The sequence below is a fragment of the Delphinapterus leucas genome, chromosome 11 (genome assembly GCF_059928025.1).
Source record: "Delphinapterus leucas isolate spDelLeu-1000000601 "Yukka" chromosome 11, BTC_Dleu_Yukka2, whole genome shotgun sequence".
Taxonomy (NCBI): Eukaryota; Metazoa; Chordata; class Mammalia; order Artiodactyla; family Monodontidae; genus Delphinapterus; species Delphinapterus leucas.
In genome coordinates this window covers 95,906,456-95,929,443 of record NC_143139.1, presented here as the reverse complement: position 1 = coordinate 95,929,443, position 22,988 = coordinate 95,906,456, and the positions used below count along the sequence as shown (strand labels likewise).

General features: G+C 57.8%; 1 protein-coding gene across 6 annotated transcripts in view; it reads left to right on the top strand.

Moving 5' to 3' along the window:
• Positions 1-22,988, top strand: part of TCF20 (transcription factor 20) — a 192,519-nt gene that overhangs the window by 20,460 nt on the left and 149,071 nt on the right. For 2 of the 6 annotated variants that reach the window (XM_089921396.1, XM_022596543.3), the window contains exon 1: positions 1,887-2,027. The exons of the other annotated variants lie outside the window; for them this stretch is intronic. The gene's annotated coding sequence lies outside the window, so the exon portion shown is untranslated. Of the gene's footprint in view, positions 1-1,886; positions 2,028-22,988 lie in introns of those variants that run through there. 6 annotated transcript variants of the gene reach the window in all.

Below are 22,988 nucleotides of genomic sequence, written 5' to 3'. Positions count from 1 at the left end.
GTGCCCTACAGTCTGTGACCTTAGCAAGGTCACCCTCTCTGAACTTGTTTCTTCTCTGTAAGATGGGATCCTGGTATCTGGCTGGATTTGTGACACAGCTTTTTAGAAAACTCTGTGGTGTACCTGGTAGCTGGAGAGGGGTGGCTGTTGCCTGGTGCCCACTTGTCTTCTGCTCAGGAAGCAGTAGGATGAAGGGGTACCAGAGACACTTGCCCAGGGGAGTCATCACAGCTGCACCAGGCCAGGAGGGCTCTCTGGGCTACTCTGTTCCCCCCATGGCCACTGGCCAGCTTCTGACCTCAGATCTGTGGCCCTGAAGCCTGCTGTGACCTCACAAGGGCGAGGGAGGCACAGTTATGCCCTCCCTGAGCCTCCTGGACACTCCCCAGGTGGACTGCACCTTCAGGGAGGGATTTGATGCCAGTCTGAGGGCAGCAGCAGCAGAGGCCCTGAAACCTTGGCAGTGGGATTAAGGTGGAGAAAAATGAAGCGTGGAAATCATTAGTTTCCTTGGTTGGCAAGAGCCGCCCGGAATGAACATTTGGGGCTTTTAAAATGAACATCAGCTGCAGGGACTCGTGCCCTGTGCCCGCCATGGCCCAGGCCGCCTTGTGGAATCCCAGTCCGGCTGTTCCTCTTTGGTTACCGCTCAGCCAGCACTTACTGAGTGCCTACTGTGGGCCAGGCCCAGAGCCAGGATGCGAAGGAGAATCCAGCCAGAGAGCAGCAGCGCCGTGGCGAGGGCGCAGCCGCAGAGGCCACAGTGCCAGCCAGCAAGGAATCAGGCAGTTCAGGGCAGGCGCCACCACCTCCTGGGGGGCTGTGAGAGCAGGGAGGGGCTGGGTGGCCACCGGCTGTGGGTGTGGAGGTGGCAGAGGCTTCCCAGGAGAGGGCCTCAAGGGGTGGGGTGGGTATCTTATGGAAAGGGACCTGCAAAGGCACGGGAAGGGGCCGGTGTGTGAAAGGCCAGGTGCCAGTGTGACAAGGCACAGGCCTCCAGGGCGAGGCAGGCCGGCCTGGTGGGGACTGGGGCGAGCTGCAGGCCAGTGCTCTGGGTAAGGCTGCTGCCAAGCGTTGATGCAAGGGGAGAGGCTTCCGCCTGAGCCTCCTCTTTTCCGAACTAAGCTGGAAATGGAGATTTGTCTGTGAAAACTACCGATTTTTAAATGATGGGAATTAATTTTAATTCAAAATAAAAATTACTATGAGGTCAAAGCAAGCACGGCTTTGGCTGGATCGGGCCCGTGGGCCAAGAGTTTCTGACCTCCGGTGGTGGTGGTGATGGGCAGGGGGCGCGGAGGTGGAGCCGGCTGCTTAGAAGTTGGGGGGGCTGTGAAGGGCTGGGCCGGTTGGACGGTGGGGGATTTGTGAATGGGGAGGTTGGGGTGAGGTGAGCCGGTTGAGTAGGGGGCTGGCGTAACCCCACCAGCGGCGCCAGTCCTTGCGGGGAACTGGGCGCGGGTGGGCTGGGGCTGCAGGCAAGGGCCCCCCCCCCCAACCCCCGCCGGGCGCGCCGCGGCCGCCCGCCGCCTCCATCCGGGCCTCTCCCCACCTCCCGCCCGCCCCCGCCCGCGCCCCTCCCCCGCCGGCGCGCACGCCTCCCGCCGCCCCTCCTCCGCCCGCCCGCCCTCCGCGCGCTCTCCCCGGCTCCCTCCCGGTCTCTCTTAAGTGCCATCGAGGGGCGCCGGGAATTGCAGCCAGTAAATCGCGTCCCACCACTCAGCAGCGGGGCCACCGCAGCGGCGCCGCCCGCGCCCGCCGGGAACCCGCGCCGCCCGGGCGCCTCTCCAGGGCCCGCGAGGCCCGCCCCCACCCGGCGCGGCGCTGCGCAGGGCCTGCCCCCGGGCCGGCCGGGGCGCGCGGGGCCCGCGCTGGAGGCGAGGACGCGGCGGCCGCGGGGCGCACGGCCCGGAGCGCGCGGCCCGCGCCCCCGCGCGCCCTGCCCGCGCCCGCGCCCTGCGCTCCGGAGCCCGGCCCCGCTGCCCGGGCTCTCCTGCGGGACCGATGCCGGCCCTCCGGCCGCCAGGGTAAGCGGGCAGCGCGGACGCGGCGGGGTGAGGCAGGAGGGTGGGTGGGCGCCCGCCCGGGGGACCGGGTGCCCGCCCAGCACCAGCGTCTGGCACGTGGGGGCGTCTCAAGTTCCCTCTGGAGGCCGGGCAGGTGGCGAGAAGGCGGGGGAGTGATGCTCTAAGGCTGGCACTTACTGCGTGCCTACTGTGTGCCGGGTGTGACCGGCTCGTCTGAAGTAGGGTTTTTTTTTGTCCCCATTGTACAGATGAGAAAGCAGAGGCTAGGAGAGGGCAAATAGTTTGCTCAGGGTCCCCAGCTAGGAAGTGGCCAAGCCAGGATTTGACCCCCGCCCCCCCACCCCCACCCCGGCTGTTTGACGCCAAAGCTGGAGCTCTCCCCACTAGGGCACGCACAGCCACAGAGTGAGGGTATGAATATTTCATTGTAGAAGAGAAGGAAAAAAATCAGCCATTGTCCCACCACCATAATGCATCCACTGTAAGCGTTTAGGTTCTTTATTTCAGCCTTGTTCTTTTTTCCCCCTTTCTTTAAGAATGTGTGCTTTGGGGTCATTTAGATCCTGGTTCCATCTTGACTCTAGCACCTGAAAGCTGAGAGGCTTTGAGCAGATCCCTTAGCTCTCTGGGCCTGGGTCTCCAGCCTAGGAAAATGGAAGACACTCCCAGCGTTGCTGAGGGGATTAGATGAGACCTGGTGGGTTGCCTTGAGTGGGGGTGGGGTGGGGAGGGGCCAGGGCCTGAAAGAAAGGGGAGTCCCTTCAGCAGGGACTCATGGAGCACCTATTAAGTGCAGAACCAGCACTGGGCTCTGGCACTGGGGGAGGTGGGGGCAGCCTGGCCCATATATGCTTCTTGTAGGAGGGCTCTGTCCAGCACTTGGGACTGACTGCCTGGCTTCACCCTCTGCCTTTGCCAGGCCTCTGCTTCCTCTTGGAGTGTCTGGGAGGGGGGATTAGTCCCCTGGCTTCACCTTTGCCAAGGAAATGAATTGCATCGGGCGGAGTCCAGCGCTGCTCAGAATTTTGCCCCCCAGGGCCAACATTTGGGTCCTGGCTTCTCCCAAGCCCAGGCCTGGGTTTTTGCTCCTTCTGGGACCTTCCAGACTCATACGTTTAGCATCAGGCCCAATTCCTTATCCTCCTACCCCAGACCAATGACATCGCCTCCATCCGCACCCAAAGTGGAGACCCCCAGGCCTATGACCTCCCGGACACTTTTACCTGTCCATCCATCTAATCAACCACAGGGTTCCATTGGTTCTACCCCACAAGCATCTCTCCCTCCTTTTACCCTCTGACCGGGACATTCCCACCTCTCTTCCCCAGCCTCCACCATTGCTCTGGGACACCATAGCCGAAGCTGTCTTTCTAAAAGCAGCTCTGAGCTTCTGAACTCCTCAGCTGTCCACAGACCTAAACTAGGCCAAACTCCTGAGCTGTCTCTTGAGGCTGGGCTTCTCTGTGGTCTGCCCTGCCCCCCTCTGCAGCCTCACTCCTGTGAGCCGGATGTCCTTTGGTTGCAGAGCCCCTGAGCACTGGGTCACCCCTGAGACTGAGATGGTCTCATCCCCAAACAGCCCCTCCTCCGTGTCTCCTGGCCTGTTGAATTCCCACTCATCCTCAGGGCCTAGCTGTGTCCTCTCCTCCCTGTGGTCCTCCCAGACCCCGACCTCTCTCGGGTGGGTGCCGTCAGTGCTCCTTCCCCTGGGCACCCCCAGCTCTTGGTGAATCCCTCCATATGGCTCTTGGCACGGTTCGGCCGGCCGGGGGCAACATGCTTCCGTGTTGGCCTCTCCCACCAGCCTGGAAGCTCTGGCCAGCTCAGTGATCCCTGAGGAATGAACGCCGGGGGGTCTGTCAGAAGCAGATGAACCGTAGCTCCTTAGAGGGGCTTTCATAACCCCATCGGAATCTGTGAGGAGTGGGAAATCCCAAGCCTCCTGCGTCCTTGGGGTCTCCTGCTGGTGAGCTGGGTTCCCTGGCTTGAAGCGCTGAGGACCAGATTTGCTCCCGGGTACCTGCAGGCCTTGTCCCTCAGCCATTATGTTCAGGGGCCAAGGTCCCACCTGGATTTGTTGGGGCAGTGATGGTGGACACTCAAGTGGAGGGGCCTGCCTACCCTGTCCCTGGGGCCCCTAGCCCCCTCTGCCCCATCAAGCCCACCCCCACTGTCCTCCTGGGGAACAGGGAGAGTCATGTCAGGCCCTCTGGCCAAGTGCCAGGTCTCCCCATGGAACTATAAATTGACCTGTCGGGAGAGGGAAGAGATTAATGTCGGCCATCTTCATTAGCGTGTCCCCCGGGGGTGACGGCGTCTGCCCTGAGCTGGCTGATTGGAGACGGTGTGAGTGAGTGAGGGGATTGGGGGCTTTGCACTCCCCGCAGAAAGGCAAGGTGCAGGGGCCAGGGCCTGCCAGAGAGCTGTGGCCTCCTCCTACTGTTAGAAGGGCCGTCCCTCTGGCCTCTGCTCCTGGCAGCAGGCGCGCGCTTTGATGGAGGACCTGTGTGCTAATTGGGAGCAGAGACGCGCGCCCTGCAGCTCCGCGGGGCTCCCAGGCTGACACCACCGGCTCAGCAGCATCCGTGGGGCCTTCGTTAGAGGCCTTTCCCCTGACCAGAAAGGAGCCCGCTGGGGGGAGCGGGGGGACCTTCCCCCCTCCCCCCCTCCCCCTCCCCTTCTCCTTCTTTACTGTGTTGGTGATGGGCAAAGAGGCGGCTTTGGAGCGTGGAATGGATGATGAGAATGGGAAGATCAGAGGGATTTGAGACCTGTGCAACCTGATGAACACGTGACCTTGGGTTAGGCCCTCTACCGCTCTGCACCCGAGTGTCCTCATCCATGGGGTGGGCATGGCCGTGTCCCCTGGGGTGGGTGGGGTCAGACAAGGGAGCATGTGTGGATTTGCCTTTAGAAACGAGGACAAGTCAGAGCCTGCGGCTGAGGCACAGACTGAAGTCCAGGTTTCTGGGTCCTAACCCTTGTGTGCTCCCGCCTCCCGTGAGGCCCTGGGCTCTCCGAACCTCATTTTCCTTGTCTGGCAATGGTTGAGGGCCAGGGCTGGTCTCGTGAGGCGGCAGTCCTTTTGTGTGGACAGAAACAGCCTCCTCACTGGTTGGGGGCTGCTGGGGGAAGTGACTGCAGTGGCAGGTCAGGAGGCAGGGGCTTCTCCCGTCATTCATTCACTTACTTGTTCATTCATTCATTCAGGACACGCCTCCTGCACTGCCGTCTTGTACTCACAGGGGGGTTGAGAAGTGGCTTCACCCTCCGGAGGCCTCCCTGGGGAAACAAACCCAGGAGCAGATGAGCTGCTAGAACCCCTAGAAGGGAGTCTCCCCAAGCCTGGGGATATCTGGAAGGCTCCAAGGGGACACCTGTGAGGTAGAGATGGTGCAGTCTTTCCTTGCAGGCCTCGTCTGCACTAGACCCTGATATGGGGCATCCAGCTAGGCACCAAGTTCCTGGGCTCCTGAGTACCCCAACCAGGCTGTTGACCAGCGTGGGAGCAGGGGATGCTTTGCTCAGTGTGCAGGGACCGAGAGCCTCTCTTCACACCCACTCCTGTCGCCCAGCCTTTCCTGTGCATCTAGGGGTGGGGGGAGGGGGGGTGGGCCCGACTTGGTTCCTGGTATCACTGGCCTCCAGTCTGTATCTGGGACTGGGTTCCGTGAGCAGCTGGCTGGCTAAGTGCCTGCTCGAGGCTGGGGGTAGGCAGCAGTTGGGTCAGGGCTACCCCATGGAATTGTTGAATGGTTCGGTGTGTGTTACTCACCAGCTGGGGGTCACTGTGTAAAGCATTTGACTTCACTTCTCCAAGCCTCAGTTTCCTCATCTGTACAGTGGGGATGGCACTTTGCCGTGTGCTGGGCGCACGCCTGGCTCAGAGTGGAGCGCACTGAGTGCGGTTGTGTGGTCATTTCTGCCTTAGGCAACTGCCCCAGCTTCTGTTTGCTCCCCAGAGAACCCTGATTAAGTGGAGTGTGGGCTTCTCTGCGGCCCCAAATCTCTCTGTCAACTGCCCAGGGGGTACCAAGTACCCACTGTGCACCATGGAATGTTTGAACAAGAAGCACATGGTTTTGGAGTCAAAAACCCCAGCTCTGAGTCTTTGCTCTGTAGCCAACCAGCTGTGAGGACTTGGGCACATCACTTAACCTCTCTGTGCCTTCGTTTTCTCACCTGGAGCTGAAATGAGATGTAAACTGAAAACCACAGGGCAGATTGCATTGCTAAATAAGCGCCCACCTAGCGCGGAGGGTGGAGCGCTGGACCGAGAGCCTGAGCCCGGGGTGGTGCTCTGGCCTCTTGGCCTGGCATTGTGACTTTGGGCAAGACTCTTGGACACATCTGTTAAGGGGAGCTGTGGCATCTGCCTGCGTCACAGAGCTCTTCTGAGAATGAAAAGCCGTGTGGGGTCTGGGCAAAGGGGCTGCTCACAGGAGGGCTAAAATGTCTGGATGCTTTCTTGGAATGACCCTGTTTCCCCAGAGGTGGATGACCTCCTGGGGCCCTCATTTCCTGTCTGGGAAATGGGAGCAGACACCCTGCTCACCGTGGTCCTTAGATCTCTGTGATGCTGTGTTTAATCAGAATTTTAGCCATCCTGTTTGTAGTGGATCTGCACGGGCTCCAGCCCGATGTCATGTGAGATGTGTTGAAATGTGCTGTCATCCGACTTCAGTGCATTAAGATTCGCCCTTTGAAAGTCGCGTGTTGAGAGGCAGATGGTGAAGAGGTGCCTATTGTTGCCGCCTCGCCGTGCCCAGCCCGTCCCGCCTGGCAGACTCAGTCGCGGGAGCTGGCAACATGGCTGTCTGCCTCCGCCTTCCCAAGCAGGCAGGAATCACTAACGCGTTAGCAGTTTCATTAAGCCTCTCTCCAGCCTCCCCGCCTCCCTCCCGGGCCTCCTCGGTAATTATTTTCCCAGCCCTTCCACTCGCAGCCCCTTAGCGAGCTCTTCGGGATTGGCCGAGTGGCCGCCGCAGGCTGGGCTGCTGGGACTGGGCTCCGCAGGGCACCCCCGCCACCCCCGCTGTGGGCACCCCCCTTCAGACCTTCTGCATTGCCATTTAAAGCTTTGTGTCCCCCGGAGGCCTCCGTGAAAATGCAGATCTGCTGCCTGCCAGGGGTGACGGTTAACCCATTATTACACACCCGGCACATGTAGACTCCTCTGTGCAGCAGACCTCCGTCCACTCAGGCAAAAAGTTTCTCAGGCTGCCCTCTGGGGCTGTCACTGAGTAGGCAGCAGGGAACCAGCTGTGAGGGAGATAGGATTCCTTGTCCTGTGAAGCTGTGAGCATCCAGGGCCCTGGCTGTGTAGACAGAACCCACAGCACAGGGATGCATGGAGACTGAGGGAGAGGTGTGTCCAGAGTGGGACCGGGGCCTGAGAGGCTTGTCTTCATGGCACCCACAGCCTTCCATCGCCCAGGGTGAGCCCAACACCCCATCCTCCTGGTCACGACGATTGGTTGAGAAATGAGCACATGGCCCATCTGAGCCTATCAGAGGCTTTCCTGGAACTTTGACTTAGAGCCTGTGGGGGAGATTGATTTGGCTATGGTTGTTGAACCCAGAGGGTGTGCATATGGGACCTCTGGCTGCACTCTTGCATGACCATATCTAGGGTGGGGACTCTCCAATAAGGTCATCACACGGAGGGAAGGAAAGCTGAGATGAAAGTATATATTACTTCATTTGGGCCTCTGGATTCAGCTATGCCTGAAACCACCCCTGGAGTTTTCAGTTACATAAATAGACGTGTCCCCTTTTTGGCTCAAGCTCTCTTGAGTTGATTTCTTTCTCTTACAACCAAAAGAATCCTGATGGATGGGAAAAAACAGGCAGGATTTTACAAAAGAGGTGACATTTTGAGTTGGGTCTTGAAGGATGAGTAGGAGTTTGTGCAGCAGAGAAGAGCACTTAGACCGAGGGAACAGCAGGGGTCAAAGGCTTGGAGATGTGAAAGTGCAGGATGTGGGGGACGCTAAGTACTGCCTGTGGCACCAGGGCTTGTAAGCACGAAGGACAGGAAAGGAGGTGAGGGATGGAAGCTGATGCGAGGCAGTGAATGAGGAGGGGTGTGGACTGAAGGTGCTGAGGACTGTGGAGGAGACATCAGGAGCAGGAGGCATGGGCTTGGGCAGGTCAGAGAAGGTGCTGTGGAGAGGATAAGAAGGACTTTGCTGGCAGAGAAGGGTCAGGGAGGGCATCCTGGCACAGTGTGAGTCTGGGAATCAGAGTGAGAGGACGAGCCCCAGAGTCAAGGCTGGAGAATTAGGCAAAGGCCAGATCACGGCGGCCTTGGACACGAGGCTGCAGCATCCAGAGGGTCCCGGGAGCCCCTGATGTGGTTAGGTCCAGCTGTACCGTGGAGACTGACAGCTGATGGACTAATTTGTTGAACAGATGTATGGAGTACCTGCTATATGCCAGGCTCTGAGGACACAGCAAGTGACCATTCAGACACAGCCACAGAGTCAAGCACCTCCCAGGCTGATGGGGAGACAGACGATGAGCCAGGAAGTGGGTACATGAGAATGTGAAAGAGTGAAGTGATGGTGACTGGAGTGTGGGTACCATTGGCCAGGGTGCTCTGGGGGAGGCCTCTCTAAGAAGAGACATTTGAGCTGAGACCTGAAGGACGAGGAGGGCCAGTCATGGGGAGATCAGTGGGAAGAGCATCCCAGGCAGAGGCAGGTGCAAAGGCCCTGTGGCGGGTCTGAGTTTGGCCTTTCAAGGGGCAGAAAGGAAGGGGCTTGGGCTTTATTCTCCCTGTGATTGGGAATCTTTAGAGGGTCTCAGGAGCAGGGCTGGAGGCAGAGACAGAGGAAGGAGGGAGATGGCAGCGGGGCTGGAGGTGAGAGAGTCCATGTGGTTTGAGGATGTGGGAGAGAGGAGGCCAGGAGAAGGCACCAGTTTCTGGACTGAATACCTGGGGGCAGGGGTGGAGATTTGCGGAGATGAGATGCCTGGAGCAGGCCTAAGTTGGGGAACGTCTAGGTGAAGGGGTCCAGGGGCAGCTAGAACTGGTGGTGGTTAAAGCTGAAGTTGTCCAAGGGGAGGGGAGGTGGGCGCCAAGGCCTGGCCTGGGCCTGGAGAGAGGGAGGGCATCTGGAGTGGCTTTTCGCACGTGACCACCCCGCCGTGCCAGGGTGTGCTGGTATGGGATGTGAGAGCTGTCTGCTGGCCTGAACACAGCCAGTTCTTGCCACCACTGCCACCACCACCTGCCCGCCTCCCATAGGTCCTGGCTGCAACACGAGTGACATAGCCTGCTGTCCATAGCTGTGCCACCCTCTGCAGTGAGAAGCTCACCCAAGGTGCTCTGTCTCTTGGTGCCAACTCGTTTGCTCTGCTGGAGGAGGCCATGGTAATGGGGCCACAGGCTGCAGCCTGCATGGGTGGTCGACGGCTCCCTGACCCAGAGGCAGGCGCCCAGGACTGTGCTCCTGGTGCCTGTGGGCTGGGGTGTCAGGCTGGCCTAGGCAGGGCTGGTACGTGATCTGGGTGCTGGGAGACCCCTGCCGCAGAGCTGGAGCCCTGCAGAGAGCCCCCTGGCACCCTCTCCGGGACCCTGCTGGCCTCCCCGTCTCACACTCTGTTCCTCTCACGCTCAGCGAGTGCGCCTGGAGATCCCCAGAGCCTAGGTCTTTCTTGCCGTCAGGCTCTTGCCTTTGCTGTGCCTTCTGCCCGAAACACTTCCCCATTCCCTCCTCCCCCCACTCAGATGGGGGTAACATGCCCCTGCTGTGTTCTCACAACCCCTGGGCTTTTCCCTCTGCAACATTTATTCAGCAAATTGATTCACTTAATAAGGATATTGAGGCCCTACTATGCACAAGATACTGCGTTGAGGGGTGAGGTGTGGGGAGTGATGCACTTGTGAATAAAACAGACCAGGTCCCCACCCTCACAATATGGCAGGAAAGAGAGTCACCTAGTAAACAAGCTAAAACATGTCTGGTGCCAGATTGTGGGCAGAGCTATGTAGGAGAGCCGAGGGATGCTGGGGAGGCTGTGTGGGGGGCGGGGGAGGGCACTAATGGAGGCAGAGTGGTCAGGGAGGCTTTTATCCGAGACCTCAGGGAAGAGAAGTGGCCAGCCATGGGAGGTGTAGGGGGAGAGCATTCCAGGCGGGGCTCTCTGCTTTTCTGTGTCTCCCTTACTCCACATGCTTCATGGGAGCCAGCGCAGAGCCGTGGTCTTCACTGGGGCTAAGCTGATTTCCGTAGGGTTCCCGGGGTCAGGGGTGGTGTGTGGTGACCCTGTGGAACCCAGATCCCGGGAACATAGGCAGAGGCCAAAGCCAGGTTCGGGTGTGGGTCTGGGAGCGTGCAGCTGGGTTGTGCACCCAGCCAGGGCCTGAGTGTGAGCACGGGCATGGACTCCTGTGAGATAATGCCTGTGAAGGGCTTGACAGACAGACAGGAATGAGGAGCCTGCAAGACCGGGATTAGATGCTTGCTCCCCTTAGAGGCTGTGAGACCAGCCTTAGGCAGTCACTGAATTTGAGCCTCCGTATCCTCATCTGTAGAATGGGCATGACAATGCCGCCTCCTTCATGAGGCTGTGGATTAAATTAGATAATATTTAGTGCAGCACTTGGCACAGGACAGGTACTGGGTGTATTGCCCTTACCACTGTGCTTATTCTTGGCATTTGCCGAGTGAGTAACAGACAGAGCTGTTGTTAATTTGGAATCTGTGTCGCAGCAGCTTTGTTCAGCATTCTACCTCCAGCTCCTAGAACAGTGCCTGTGACACACAGTGGGTTCTTTGTTGGTGTTTGTTGACTGACTGCCTGACTGAATGAAATAGCCATGAGTGAGCAGCCCCCAGGTGACGGGGAAGACAGGGCACAAACTACACTGGCTTCCCCTTCTGGGAGCTTGGGCTGTGCCTGACCACTGGGATCCTGGGCATCCGGATAGTCCTGGAACACCACACCTCTCCAAGCCTCAGTTTCCTCCTCTGAGAAATGGAGCTGAAGGTGATCCTGAACCCTCTGACCCATCCTCGGTTGTTGGCAGACTCTTGAGAAAATGATACTAAAAGGGCCCTGAGGATAGCTGAGCCCGCAGGAAAGTTGGCAATGACACCATCTGATTTCCCGAGGCTGCCCAAGGTCTCTGGGGGGCCAGTGAGACGTTCAAACTCCAGACAGGGAGCCAGGCCTCTCCCTACCTCCAGAGGCCCCTCTGGTGTCAAGGGTGATGTTACATTGAATCAGCCTTGTTCAGGGCCTCACAGAGCCCATTCCACAGGAGTCTGTCCTAAGCTCCAGCTCCAGGCAGGGGCCCGCCCCTCAGCCTGGGTTCCCACTGCCCCTGTGCCCATTGTCCTGAATCCTAGTGGGCCCTGGAGGAGCCACCATGGTGGGCTGGCGTTCCTGCTGGAGGGGAGGCCCCGGGCTGGGCCTGGCATGTTGAAAGTAGGTGCCCCAGAAGGGCCTACTCTGTGCCTGTAAGGGTGGGTAACTGGAGGCCTGGGCTTGGCCTCAGTCCTGCTATGTGTGGCCTTGGGTACTAGGTTGCTGGTTCAGTACCTACTGTGGGCAGAGCTGGCAGAGACGCCTGAGAACCATGGGTGCCACCCTCTGAATTATTCTTAGGCTTGTGGCTGGGAGGAGGGGGACTCAAAGGTGCCTGGGTATGAGGGTATTTACCCCTTTTCCTCTGTTGTCCCTGAGCCAGATGGAGATACTGGCCCCTTGCAGATGGGGAAACTGAGGCCCTCAGAGGGCCAAGGTGTAGGGGAAGCCTGATGTGTCTCTGCTTGGGCGTGCCCTGCGTTCTCGGTGCACTGGCTGTCGGCTTGCCAGGCTTGCGCACAGCCGAGGTACACACCATCCTCTTCAACCCTCTGTGCAGCGAGGCAGGTCCTGTCACTGCCCCTGTTTCACAGAGGCAGAAACAGACTGAGAGAGGCAGAGCGGCAGAGCCAGGATTTGTTCTTATTTACTTTGTTTTTGGAGGTATAACTTAATACAGGAAAGTGCACCAGTCTAGGTGTACAGAGGGATAGATTTTCACATACACGTGTAGCCTTGTAACCCCCATCCAGGTCCAGACCTAGAAGTTTCCCAGCACCCCAGGAGGCTCCTTCGCACCCCTTCCAGTCATCGTTCACCTGCCACCGACAGTCGCCCACCTGGCGTTAACCGTAGAGGCTGGCTTTGTCCGTCTCTGCTCTTCACATAGACAGAATCGCACGGTGTGCCCCCCTCTGGTGTCTGCCTCTTTGGTTCAGCGTGACGTCTGGGCGAGTTGTCCGTGCTGTTGATCTAGCAGAAGTTGGCAGAACTGGGATTTGAACCCTCCCAGTGACTCTGCCCATGGCACCGAGAGAACACTCCTGCTCACAACCCTCCGGTGGCTCGCATCACCCTTGGAAGAAAGACCCAAATCCTCCCCCAGGCCTTGCTCGTGTCAGCTCCTGCCCCTGTCACTGCTCCCCAGGCTCATAGACGGGTGGGCCTTTCGTCCTCAAAAACCCTAAGCTCCTTCCTATCTCAGGGCCTTTTGACATGCTGTTCCTTCCTCCTGTCCACCCTCAGCTTCCTTCCAGTGGCCACCTGGAGCGTCACCTCCTCCAGCTTGCCTGCCTGGACTTCCCCTGACCAGGCTGGGCCCTCCTGCTGGATGTCACGAGGCTAGTTCAGCTTTCTCTTCGCTGCCCATGTCATTTGTAATTAATTGTCTGTTAAGCACCTGCTTCCCCCACTAGACAGTAAACTCCAGGAGGCAGGGATGGTGTCTGTTGGGTTCACGGCTGCGTCCCTGGCGCCATTCATTGATTCATTCACCTGTCCTTCTCATCACCTGTTCATTCAGCAGGTACGGAGTGCCTGCCGTGCTACAGCCTCTTAGCTGGTATCTGTTGAATGAGTGAATGGGTGGATGAATGAATGAATGAATATCCATCTGCCTCCAAAGCCCATACTCTTTCCACTACACTCCATCATCTCTGTTACTGCCTCTGTGGGGCTCAGTTTCCCCTGTTGTCAGGTGAAGCCACCAGGCCTGCCCCTTCCAGCCACGTCCTGATTTTGAGGCTGTAGGGCAGATGGGCTGGCTTTGGTTGGCAGATGCCCGGGGGCAGCCCAGCTGAGCAGGGAGGTGATTGCAGGCTAGAGGACAGATTCTGCCCCAGACAGCAGTGCCTGCTCAAGTGCTGGCCCCAGCGCTTGGCGGGGTGCCTTCCACACCTGTGTCACCAGAGCCTGTGATGACCCTCCTGGGGCTCAGGGCTCAAGGCTCAGGGCCATCAAGGGGCTTGCCGAGGCCATGTGGCCAACCCAACCTCTGAGCTCCAGGCTTGGCCTGCTAGGCCTGGTAGGGAAGGAAAACGTAGCGTCGGCTGGGCATGGGAGGCAGTGGGAACAAGAGTGATGGGGGCCTGGGTCTGAGCGTGGCTGCACCCCCTTACAGCTGGGTGGCTTCCCTTCATGAGCTCAGTTTCCCCAGCTGTAAGAAATGGGAGTGACAGTCACAGTTGTCCCACCCTGATGGGGCCTCTGAGGTTCGCAAGATCTTGGGGAGCATAGGGTAGGTCTCTGTGAGGCTGGCCTTCTCCAGGGCCCGCCGGACCGGGCCTCGGCTGGGAGCCGTGTGGGAGGTGTGCAGCGCGAGGTGGCGCAGCGGCTGAGCGGCTTGTCAGCCAGGCGGGCGGGTGTCCTGGGGCCGGCTTTGATTAGTTCAGGTTGACAGTCGCGCTCCGCGGCGCTGCCAGGAGGGGAGCCCGTGATTACCCTAATGAAGCTTGAACGCAGTTTGTCATCCAAACAGCTGGTTCGGAGCTGCGCTGCTGCCAGCTGCCCAACTCAGCCGTGCAAACGCAAGCGCAGCGCCACGCGAGCCCCGAGTGGCCCTGCCACCGAGGTGACCAGGAGAGAAGGCAGTGGCCCTGGGCGGGCTGTGGAGCAGTCCCAGGGCGAGTGGGATGGGCCACCCAGGGGTGGGGGACTGTCAGAGCCTTGGACAGTTGATTTTTGGAGCAGGGCAGCTTCTCAGGACACTTAGAGGGCAGCCCCCTGACTCTAGACCTCAGTTTCCCCATCTGTGAAGTGGGTGTTCCTTGCAGCTTTAAGTATCGAGAGTTCAGACTGATGAGCCACGTCCTCTGGGGATTCTTCTCAGACCCTGCAGGCTGAGTCAGAGGCCTTGACAGGTACCCACAGCCCTCCAGACAGGCCCCATGGGACTTCCCTGGTGGCGCAGTGGATAAGACTCCACGCTCGCAATGCAGGGGGCCCGGGTTCGATCCCTGGTCAGGGAGCTAGATCCCACATGCATGCCGCAACTAAGAGTTCACATGCTGCAACTAAGGAGCCTGCGAGGTGCAACTAAGGAGCCCACCTGCTGCTACTAAAACCTGGTGCAACCAAAATAAATAAATAAATAAATATTTTAAAAAAGACAGGCCCCATCACCCCTATGGCCCTGTGTTGTCACTGAAGATCTGGACGGTTGTCCTTGTGTCTCATTCATTCATTCAACAAATATTTATGAGAACACACATCCGTGGGCAAGCCAATCACCATCCTGCCTTCATGGAGTTTGCATTCTAGTGGAAGAGACCCATGGGACCTGGACCTCATCTGGGGAGCCAGGGAGGCCTTCCCGGAGGAGGTGGCAACTGAGCCCAGAACAACCAGAGGAGAGAGCGACACAGGGAAGAGTGTTCCAGGCAGAGGAATAGCATGTGCGAAGGCCCTGAGGTAGAAGGGAGAGAGTGTGGTGCTGGGGAGGAATGTGAGTCATCTGGAAACATGCTGAGGGTGTCACTGCTTCCCAGGGGAAAGGACTTAGTTCATGCCCTGTGCTGGGCAAGTTCACCTTTCATTTAATCTTTCTGGCAGCCCTGGAAGGAAGGATCATGGTCCTATGCTGCATATGGGGTAACTGAGGCCCACAGCATGGGAGTGTGGTACCCTGCAGGCCTCTGTAGACTCAGGTCTACTTGGGGCCCCCCTGAGAGGCCCCGGACCAGGATTTGTCAGCTCAGTGTGGGTTAGAGTCCACATGGGCACTCAGATGAGGAGGGGGCTGAGCTGGGGCTTGGGACCCTGTCCAGGGCTTAAGCCTTGCACAGCAGAGGAGGGCAGGGAGATGGACCAGCAGGCAGCCTGGGGCCTCAACTGAACGGTGAGTGGGTCTCCTGCTACTCTGGGCCAGGACCTGTATGCACCTAGTGTCTCCTGAGCCCACACTTTCTCTACCACCCATGGAGCTCTTCCAAGCAGCTTGAGGCCACCCTTTGCTGAGGGCTTGGCTTGGACCTTGGATCAGGGAAGGCTGGGGGAATGGCGTGAGTGGGGGAGGGTACCAGCCTCCCCCATGGCCAACCCTCGGCTGCTTCCCAGTTTTCTCTGCTGGCATCTACAGCCAGGCCTTATCTCTACCCTCCTGTATCCCTGCAGTAGTCTCCTGGGTGGCTTTCCAGCATGTGTCCACTGTGCCCATCCTGTCCCCACTTTCTGTCCTGACACTGTCTGCCCCCCATACTGTCCATGGCTCCCTGCTGCCACAGCATGAAGCCCACGTTCTGGCCCAGCATTTATGGCCTCCCAGCCCCCTCCCCCGTTCCTCTCCTTACTTAGCCCCCTTGCTCTCCTTGTTCTGCCCTGAATGACCACAGCCTCTTCCTCCTGGAGAGGGGAGTGTGGGGCCCTGGGTCCTGCGAGGCCATCTGTCCTGTGTGTGCCACTCTCGGAGCAGGTGTGTGCCAGGCTTGACAGGCGCTCACCTCCACTGCAGGGCAGACGTGAGCAGCCCTCGGCAGCCTGAGAGCTGGGATGAAGGACGGGTTTATGGCCTCACTGCAGGGAGGGGGGAATTCCCACCGCTGTGCTCCCTCCTTATCACTGCTGCGCCGTGTGACTGCTGCCATTGCTGCTGCCTGTCTGGGGAGGTGGTGGCTCTGGAAGAGAACTAGTTTATCAGATTCACCCGCCTGTCGCCTCTGGAAGACCCCACCAGCTTTCTGCACTGGCTCAGAGAGAGATGGAGGGAGGTGAGGCTGCCAAAGTGGGGATATGGAGTGAGCCCGGGGTGGGTGGTGGCTGGTGGGATGCAGGTGTGGATGGAGCGGGCCCCAGCTTTCCCTGCGCTGGAGGTCAAGTGCTACAGGCGTCTCAGGCCTCACGAACGGTGGGCAGGGAGGCGTGGGCTGGCAAAGAGCACCAGAAAACTAGTGATTCCTTGTCCCCGAGCCTGTGCTTGTGTTCCGTCTCCCACCTGCTCTGCCCTTCCCTGGCTGAGGCCCGTGTCAGGTGCTTCCTCCGTGTTCTGGAACAGGGCACAGCAAATGAGTTCAGCGAGAATGAACAGTGATGCTCCCAAAGGTGTGTCAGGCCCTTGCCATGTGCTGGGCCCACGTTAAGCATTTCACATATATCATACCCTTGACCCCAGCCCACAACCAGGTAAGGGAGTAGAGTCCCTCTCCCCATTTTACACATGAGGAAACAGGCCCAGAGAGGTTAAGTGACTTGCCCAGGGTCACACAGCCAGGGGGTAAGCTGGGTTTCATCCTGGGCAGTCTGAAGCTAAGGACTGGGCTTGTAACCAAAAGACTGGGGGTGAGTAAGGGGGCTGGACAGGTGATCAGGCTCAGGGTGGGTTGTAGCACGGGAGCTGTGCTTGAGAACGGGCCTGAGCCCTGTGGGTTGAGTGCTTCTGGGATCTTGGGACCGAGTTGCCTCCACACACACCCTTGGTGAGGGCTGGACTGCAGGGCCATCAGGCACCTGGATCCTGAAGGCACCAGTTCTGTCTCAGAAGCCCTTCACGTCACCCCTCAGGGAGGCCAGGGCTTCAGGATACCTTGGTAATTTGCTGTTTATCAGCAAATTACCACGTTCTGGAGAGCTGGGCTCTGCAGGCAGGTTCTTCAGCCTGGCTGGAGGGAACAGGTGGGCAGAGCAGGCAGAGAGGTGCAGAGATGTGGTCTTACTGTGGAGAGAGCAGCTCACAACCTCTCCAGGCCAGGCCAGGGAGGGTGGGTGGAGAGGATGCATTAGTTCATCCTCTAATCTAAGAGAAGATAGAGCATGACCCAGCAACAGTAATGGCAGGTTAGGTGCTCTCAGCTACAAAGAGAACACTGCAGCAGAGACAAGGGCTGCAAGGACTGAGGGAGATCAGGGAGGCTTCCTGGAGCAGGGGGCCCAGAGCTATAATGGGAGAGATAGGAATTAAATAGGTAGAAGCAGGGGCCAGTGTGTCAAGCTGAGGGAAATCCTGTGCAAAGGCCCTGTGGTAGGCAGTGCCATATATCCAAGGACGTGAAAGGCATGTGTGGCAGGAACAAGAAGATCTAGGGGCAGGGATGTGGTGCCTTATGGAGCAGGACCCCCAGGGGGTTGGTTTAGGCTGAGGAGTGATCAAATCAGATGTCACACATGCACCTTTAGATTCTGTGGATCCAGGGAATCCTCATAGCTCCAAGCCTGGAAATCTCAGGGTTCATGGCCCAGCTCCGCCATTTCCTCAGTGTGTTTTCATTTTGTTTTGGTTTTTTTAAAATAAATTTATTTTATTTTTATTTTTATTTGGCTGTGTTGGGTCTTTGTTGCTGCGCGCGGACTTTCTCTGGTTGCAGCGAGCGGGGGCTACTCTTCGTTGTAGTGCGCGGGCTTCTCACTGCAGTGGCTTCTCTTGTTGCGGAGCACGGGCTCTAGGCGCGCTGGCTTCAGTAGTTGTGGCGTGCGGGCTCAGGAGTTGTGGCGCACGGGCTTAGTTGCTCTGCGGCATGTGGGATCTTCTCCAACCAGGGCTCGAACCCATGTCCCCTGCATCGGCAGGTGGATTCTTAACCACTGCGTGACCAGGGAAGCCCTGTGTGTTCTCTTGGGTAAGGAGAGTACCTCTGTTTCCCCATCTATAACATGGGCTCACTGCCCCCATCAAAGCCTAGATGTGAGGACTCCATATGGGAAGGTGTGTGAAATGCCTGTGTGAGGTGCCCCCACCCCAGCCTTGAAGGTACCACCCAGGAAATGAGCGAGCCCTCCTCCCTCCCCCATTTCCCAGGATTCCCACTCACCCTCTGAAGGTTGGTGGGGTGGCCTGTGCCCCCCGCCTTTGGCTTCCGTCTCATTAGCAGGTTGGGAAAGGATGAGTTCATGGCCAAGGTCAGAGGTTCCCTCCCTCGGGATGGGTCTTCGGAGGGCCGTGGCAGGTGCTCACCACTCCCCCCTTCTGTTCCTTCAGCACAAGGCGTCTCTGTACCTGGAGGCGTCAGGAGAGGTTGCGTCCAGCAGTGTTGTCATTCGCTGTGCCCCCAGCTTCCCTGCGGCCCCACCGCAGCAGTGCTGACCTTGGAGGCAGATGTGGGGTGAACCCTGGCTTGGCTATGTGACCGCTCTGTCCCCCCGCCCCTCCCCGCTAAGTTGAGATAGTGCCACTTGCCTCATGCAGCTGTCGTGAGGGTTGGAGTCCCTTGGGGACATGCCTGGCATACAGTGTCATTTAATACACATTAATTTCTTTCCCCTTCCTGATATGAGGCCACGGGGATTCGTTTCAGGCTGTGGAGAAAGGTGTGCACTTTCCTCACCAGAAAAGACGCTTGGTAAGTGCTCATTAAAGGACGGACTGAATGGCTGAGTGGCCACTGGTAGAACAGGGCCGGCTGTGCCCGGAGCTGCAGTTCTGGGGTCCCCTGGCTGTGTGATGTTGGGCAGGTCACGTGCTTTCTCTGGGCTCCTCTGAGGAAGGTGAGCAAGGTTGACAAGGTCTGGTAAAGCCACCGGAGAGGGTGAATGTGGTAGTTCTCTGCCAACTTAAAAGCTTGGTCCCGACCACAGTGGTGGTCTCACAGATGAGGAAACTGGGGCCCACAGGGGTGAAGTGCTGGCCTGGGGCAGCCCAGCTGAGGATGCTGCCTGCTCCATGAGGCCCTGAATCCTCTGCTCCTTCACCGGACTGTGCTGGGGGTGCTCTCGGTGATGTCCCCTCTCCTCACCCAGAACCTGGCATTGGCCAGCAGGGCATCAGCACACATCCCAACTGAGAGCGGTGCGTTTGATGTGCGTCGCGAGGTCTGTCCCAAGTGAGGCTTCAGAATAACCTGTGGCAAAGGTGCTGTGTTTCACGTCTGCTGGGAATTGGCTGCGTGGCCTTGGGCCCCGGTGAGGTGGGAGGGGATGTTGTCACGGTTTGGCTTCACCAGAAGCAGACTCCAGGGTATCCGCGCGGGAGGCTTACCGGGGAGCGCTCTTGCAACAGTGCTTGTTGGGGGCATGGGATGCATTTGGACTGCGATGCAGTCACAACAGAAACCTCAGGACCCCATGCACACTCCAGAGCCGGGGTGGTCCTGCAGGGCTGCATTGACTGATCACTGGTGCAGCTGTCCCCAGGGAGAGGGCATGCCTCGTTGTGGGGGCCTCCCTTCTAATGAGGGACATGGCTGTGAGTCCCTGGCAACCAACATCCCTGGCAGCTGGGGAAGCCCTCACATTGGCGCTAAAGAGAGTCTGGGTGGTGCACTACAACAGGCGTCCTGTGGCATCACCAACCAGGCACCAAGCGGCTTGATCTCCTCGAGGACGGCAGTAACAGCCCCTGGCCCTTCTGTGCCTCTGACTCCAGGAACCCTGTGAGGTAGGACTCCTGATTGCCACTTTCAACCTGAGAGACCGAAGCCTACAGAGGTGCACAGTTCCCCCCAGGCAGTAAGTGGCAGAATTCGGGCTCTGAACATGGCACCCTGCACCCCACGGCCTCCACTTCCCAGCATACCACACGCCGTCAGACTCCAGCCTGGGCTCCTGCCATCCCTTCTGCCAGGAGTGCCCTCTTCTCTCTCTGTTCAAGGCTGTCTTGGCTCCGCCACAGCTTCTCCTCAAAGCCCTGGCAGGTGAACGTTCTTGGTCCTTCTAGCTTTGAGGCCCTTTCCTCTGGTGCAAGCCCTCGCCGAGGTCACTCGTGCCCAGCTTTGACCCTGGTCTGGAGTCTGAGCTCCCTGAGGGCAAGACCGTGGTGTCCTGCCCACCCAAGACTCCTGGTGCAATGCCCAGGCCCGTGGCACTGCACAAACACCAGCAGAGCTGCATGGAATCTTGAGGCCCCCTTTGGCACCGCCCAGCCCAGCCAGCGTGACTTGCTGCCACGAATGGTCAGGGCTAGTGCCAGCCCCTGTCTCATCTCTTGGTGGTGCCCACGGAGGGGAGGCAGGGTTTGCTGGGTAGGAAACAGTGGTGTTGCTGGGACAGGCAGGCGGCCTGGCCCCAGGGGCCCCGTTTAGTGAGGTGAGAGAGAGGAGTTTGACGAGAGGCCAGTAGGCAGGAGGGGACAACTTGGGGGCCTTTTTCCCTCCCAAGGCCAGCCCGGGAGTGGCTGCTGCTCTCCTGGGCTCCTGGGGGAAGAACATCCCGTTGCCTGGTCGTGTCCCCGGAACAGCCAGGGGAACCCAGTGATGGGGGATACTGTCCCTGGTACCTTTTGGTGGCTTTGTTGAGGTGTCCTAGTGCCTGGTGGAAAGAAGAAGCAGAACTCTGGTCAGGGAGGGCCAGCTGAGAGGCCTGAAAGCTGGGAGAAGTGCCTGGAACAGGGCCTGCCAGTGTGAGATCTGATTCACGTTTGCTTGACATTTGTTCATTCACTCATTCACTCATTCATTCAGCAGTTGTTCCTGAGCCCAGCCCTGTGCAGAGCGTGGGGCAAAGGACCAGGCTGGGATTCTTCTGGTCTCACCTCGTCCACAGACATGCTGGTGACCTTGAACCAGCCTTTTGGCCTCTCTAGACCTTGGTGTCCTCACCTGAAAAATGGGGACAATAGTACTCTCTGGGTGGCCGGGAGACCACACAAGCCAATGGCTGTGAAAGGACATTAGCAAACCATACAATTCAGAACAAATGGTGATTATTTCTCAGTTGTAGATTATTTTCTGTTATCACTACTGTCTCCCAGCTTCCATTTTTCTCAGCTCCTTAGCAGGCCTAGTGAAATTAATTAATGTTTACTTGTTATTGTTGCTGGCTAATTTGTCCTCCTCCCTCCTATGTCCTCATTTCCCTTGGTCCCTGCCCCTTCATATAATAATGATAGCAATAACAGCACCTCCCGCAGAGTCTGCTCTGGAGCACATTGACTCAGTCCTCACGCCAGCCTCCTGAAGTTGGTACAGTTGTCATCCCTATTTTACAGATGAGGAAACCGAGGCTCAGAGCTGGATTTAAACCCAGACCCTGGCTCCAGGGTCTGTGCTCTGAACCATGGTGCCCGCTGTTTTTCAGCTTCGCCCGCGTTCCTGCCTCAATGAAGAAAACGTGGCTGCCCTTGGCCGGTCGGCTGGAGCAGGAGACCTGGTGCTGGTCTCGCGCCCTGCTCACCTCACCTGCCTCTCTCCTGTTTCTCCGTCCTGTCGGGCTTGTCCCTGCCTTTGGTCTTTGTGCTCGCAGGAACCCCTGCCTGGAAGGCTCTCACTCCCGATCTGTGCATGGTTCAGCTCAGCTGTCACCTCCTCAGGTCACCCCTGACTGACCAAGCGTCCTCAGAACCCAGCGGCTCTTGTCTGAGTGGCCCGCCGTGTGCTGGCCCCCTCCTCTCCTGGCTGTGGGAGGGGCTGCCACCCCAGCCTTCCATGACGCTCCCGTACTTGGGTCCTGGAACTCAAATGTCCTTGGTTGGGTTGTCCAGTGGGGGCCTCAGCCTCTGAACTAGAGGCCAAAGAAAACTGAGCTGGATGAGTGATCCGAACCTGGACTCATTCACCTGCATTCACTCATTCATTCACCCATTCATTTATTCACCCATTCATTCATTCACTCCACACTAACATATTAGGAATCTTTCTGCTGCCCCACATGCTCTGTGCTGAATGAATGCTTCTCCGGTGAAGGAATGAATGTCCATCCTTACCTCTCCCCAGCCTTTCCTGTCTCTTCCACTGGAAGTCCCTCCCCGCGTCCTCCCCAGGGAGATCCTGGACCCTCCCTGCTGACATTTGATGTCGTGATCAAGCAAACGGCTTGCTGTCGCTCTGATATCTTCCAGCGCCCCTCTTCCTCCCTCTGTGTGATGGATGCTGGGGCGCCCGAGCCAGATCTGCGGCAGCCTCTGGTGTTGGGACTCACTTCCCCCAGGGTCATCTCGTTTATCTTCTGAGTGTTCACAGCTGCCCCTCAGTGCCCAGAATGCAGCCCGACACACACTTAGCCCTCAATCAGTCTTTCTTTTTTTTTTTTTTGAAGTAGAGTTGGTTTACAATGCTGTGCCCATCTCTGCTGTACAGCAAAGTGACCCAGTTACACACATAGAGATGTTCTTTTCTTTATATACATTTCCTTTATGGTTTAATCCCAGGATATTGTATATAGTTCCCTGTGCTATCCAGTAGGACCTTGTTGTTTAATCCATCCTATATATAATAGTTTACATCCGCTAATCCCGAACTCCTGGTCCATCCCTCTCCCTACCCCTCTCCCCCTTGGCAACCACAAGTCTCTTCTCTATGTCTGTGAGTCTGTTTCTGTTTCGTAGATAGGTTCATTTGTGCCATATTTTAGATTCCACATGTAAGTGATATCATGTGGTATTTGTCTTTCTGTTTCTGACTTACTTCACCTAGTATGATAATCTCTAGTTGCATCCACGTTGCTGCAAATGGCATTATTTCATTCTTTTTCTATGACTGAGTAGTATTCCATTGTATGTACGTACCACATCTTCTTTACGCATTCATCTGTCGATGGACATTTAGGTTGTTTCCATGTCTTGGCTATTGTGAATAGTGCTGCTGTGAACATAGGGGCGCATGTATCTTTTTGAATTATAGTTGTGTCCGGGTATATGCCCAGGAGTGGGATTGCTGGATCATATGGTAATTCTATTTTTAGTTTTCTGAGGAACCTCCACAGTTTTCCATAGTGGCTGCCCTCAATCAGTCTTCACTAAGTGGATGAATGAATTCTTTACTCCATTTCCCTCACTTCGGTGCCGGT